Genomic DNA, 3,970 nt, shown 5'->3' with positions numbered 1-3,970 from the left:
CACTAAGGTATTGTTGGCAGAGTAGATGGATGCAGTTCCAATGCATGATTAATATAATTCACCATACATTTCTTGGTATTCCCAAAAATATTGCTATCAGGTTGTAAATCACAGATGGCCTGGTACATTGTTTGCTGCCTCTATTTGTGATGCATCGTTTCAATTTCAAAAAAACTAAATGGACGAACTTAACTCAGGCTGGGAATTTCAATAAAATAAAACTATTAAGGGCAATGATCACAAGGCAATCATAACGTGGCTAACAGGCTAGCGTGTTTATTTATGTGACATGCTAAAAACATGGAGTCTAACGTTAGCTAGATAGCTAGCTGCTAGGAGGATGTCATGTAATGCCATTGGAGGAGTGGGTGAATGACTGACCTTTTTCCCCTCATATTGTTTTTCAGTGGCTCAACACAGCTAGAGATGCAGGTGTCATTTGGTTAGCTAGCAAGAACTTGAGCTACTGTTATCCAGTTGGCAAATCTCTCGCGTTCGCAAATTCATTCTGGCTATCTATTCCGATTTCAGAGCCCTCTCGTCTGAGTGTGCCAGAGCGCAGAATATCTGATGAATTTACGAACGTGCAACACCTGCTGAATATGACCGTTGTCAGTAAAGGTAAGCAAAAAACGTAATAGTTAGTCACGAACGCTCTAGATAAGATGTAAACAGCCTAACCAGCTCTGCTACGGAGATTTAAATGGTCAGAGTGAGGTGTTCTCTCATTTGTGTCTGGAAGTAGCTAGCTAGCAAGCTAGCCAACTTTAGCCAGTTAGCTGGGGGTGCTTGGTCGGGACAAGAATGAATAATGAATACATTGGCAGGCAAGCTGCAGAAGGATGAGTAGGCTACAATTCCCCATTGTTTATCAGTGCAATGTTGACGGGCAACCAGCTGAAAAAGTTTGAGAGGGTTTATATAATGTTCCATCGTTCGATTTAAACTCATCTCGCTCTGGCTAACATTAGTTGTTGATCTTATTGATGATGATGTGTGTAACCGAGGGAGCGAGAGTCTACCTTTTCATGGTTGTTTAATCAATAGGACTGTAAAGTTCCCAAATGTAAGAGGACTCCTGTGGTATTGACATATTTGCAGAAATGGATTTTGTGGCTTTTGGTGAAAGCGTTCAAATGATCTGAAGTCGTGCTGTTGCTACTTCCTGTAAACACACAGTCCAGTTCAAAGTGAATGATGGCAGGCCCAACTGCCTGTAAACACACAGTCCAGTTCAAAGTGAATGATGGCAGGCCCAACTGCCTGTAAACCCACAGTCCAGTTCAAAGTGAATGATGGCAGGCCCTACTGCCTGTAAACACACAGTCCAGTTCAATGTGAGTGATGGCAGGCCCTACTGCCTGTAAACACACAGTCCAGTTCAAAGTGAATGATGGCAGGCCCAACTGCCTGTAAACCCACAGTCCAGTTCAAAGTGAATGATGGCAGGCCCAACTGCCTGTAAACACACAGTCCAGTTCAAAGTGAATGATGGCAGGCCCTACTGCCTGTAAACACACAGTCCAGTTCAATGTGAGTGATGGCAGGCCCAACTGCCTGTAAACACACAGTCCAGTTCAAAGTGAATGATGGCAGGCCCTACTGCCTGTAAACATACAGTCCAGTTCAAAGTGAATGATGGCAGGCCCTACTGCCTGTAAACACACAGTCCAGTTCAAAGTGAATGATGGCAGGCCCTACTGCCTGTAAACACACAGTCCAGTTCAAAGTGAATGATGGCAGGCCCTACTGCCTGTAAACACACAGTCCAGTTCAATGTGAGTGATGGCAGGCCCTACTGCCTGTAAACACACAGTCCAGTTCAAAGTGAATGATGGCAGGCCCTACTGCCTGTAAACACACAGTCCAGTTCAAAGTGAATGATGGCAGGCCCTACTGCCTGTAAACACACAGTCCAGTTCAAAGTGAATGATGGCAAGCCTGTGTGGCAAATGGCCTGTTTGTATAAAGGCCTACTGTAGCTCTGATTGGCTATAGTGCACCGGTCTGCGTAGACTCCCGGTCTTGGACGAGACAGATGTTTTTATTAGGTTTTATTATCTGCAGTGTCTATTAATTGTCTAAATGCATGGCCACTTTCCCACTCTATATTGCTAGAAAATTTTCACAAATGCCTTAATATACGTAATTCCCAAACATTCTAAGAATTTATGAAAATGTGAAAATGACCATATCTAAGCGCTCACTATTTTAAAAAATGTGTATGTTCTTCCTGGAGGTGTATATGAACAGATTGTAATACGATTTTGTGTTGCTAAAATGCTGTCTGTTCCACTTTAAACCTAACTGTCTACTGTACCTCTAAGAACGGTGCAATAATGTATCATTTTACAAATGCAATCTCTACCGTGCCAGTAGGCTAACTAGCCCAAGAATGAACGTGAAATTAATACTTCACTATGGAAACAGTAAACACTCAGAATTCAATAACCAGTGCAGTGCGGCCTTTGTAGGCCTATTGGATATTTATTAAATCATTATTTATTGAAGTTCTTGTTTCTCATCATCATTGAATCTCTGAAAGTTAGATTGTGATTTGTTTAGCATAGCAACGTCGACTGAATAGAATGATTCAAATTAACTACTGGGTCAAAACATGAGAAAATAACTAACAACCAGCAACTTCAGAATGCAAAGTTATCCGATGTGGGCCTGCAGCCAAGGGAAATACCTGCTGTGAGTGGCCATTGGTGTGAGAGCTCACTCAACAGTTATTGGCAGTACCTAACATGGAGAACAGAAAGCGCTGGAGTGCCATTTTAGCTGGCAATGTGTCACGCCCTGACCGTAGATTGCTTTGTATGTTTCTATTTTTTGTTTGGTCAGGGTGTGATGTGGGTGGGCATTCTATGTTTGTATGTCTAGGTTTTGTATTTCTATGTTTTGGCCTGGTATGGTTCCCAATCAGAGGCAGCTGTCTATCGTTGTCTCTGATTGAGAACCATACTTCGGTAGCCTGTTTTCCCACTGTTAGTTGTGGGTGGTTATTTTCTGTTTAGTGTTTGTATCACCTGTCAAAACTGTTTTGGTTATTCCTTTTGTTATTTTGTATTCAGTGTTCAGTTTCGAATAAATAATATGAACACGTATCACGCTGCACCTTGGTCCTCACCTTCTTCCGATGAATGCCGTTACGCAATGATGTGAGTGGGACGTCCCATTCTTCACCAAAGAAGAGGCAAGGACTGACTGCCACCAACCAGCGCCAGAACCATGGACAGCTATTCCACTCGTGTGCCATCATTGGTAACGTCACAATGAACATCACCAACTAGCTTGATTAGCTCATTCTCACCAACCATAATAGTTGTTGTCTATGTAGGCCTGTTGGATATTTATTAAATCATTATTTATTGAAGTTCTTGTCTCACATCATTGAATCTCTGCTAACTAGCTACATGTCAATGATTTATTTAGCATAGCAGCTGTCACGCCCTGACTTTAGTTATATTTGTTTTCTTTAATTTTTGGTTAGGTCAGGGTGTGACATGGGTGGTTTGTTTAGTTTTTTGAATTTGTCTAGGGGTTTTTGTCTTGTCTAGGGGTTTTGTCTATCTATGGGGATTTGGTATGGTCTAGGGGATTGTAGGTTTATGGTGGCCTGAATTGGTTCCCAATCAGAGACAGCTGTTTCTCGTTGTCTCTGATTGGGGAGCCTATTTAGGTTGCCATTTTTCCATGTTGGTTTTGTGGGTTCTTGTTTTGTGTGAGTACCTGACAGAACTGTTGCGCTTTGTTCCACTTTTGTTTTTGTTTCAGTGTTCAGGTGATAATAAACATCATGAACATGTACCACGCTGCACTTTGGTCTATTCCTTCTTCCTCAGACGAACATCGTTACAGCAGCGTCGAATGAATATAATTATTTGAATTAATGACTGGGTCAAAACATGAGAAAATAACAAACGACCAGCCCGCTTGGTCATTATAACAGTGAATACCTGTAATA

Source organism: Salvelinus namaycush, chromosome 35 (assembly GCF_016432855.1).
Source record: "Salvelinus namaycush isolate Seneca chromosome 35, SaNama_1.0, whole genome shotgun sequence".
Taxonomy (NCBI): Eukaryota; Metazoa; Chordata; class Actinopteri; order Salmoniformes; family Salmonidae; genus Salvelinus; species Salvelinus namaycush.
The sequence above is the reverse complement of the archived record's forward strand: the minus strand, read 5'-3'. Positions refer to the sequence as shown.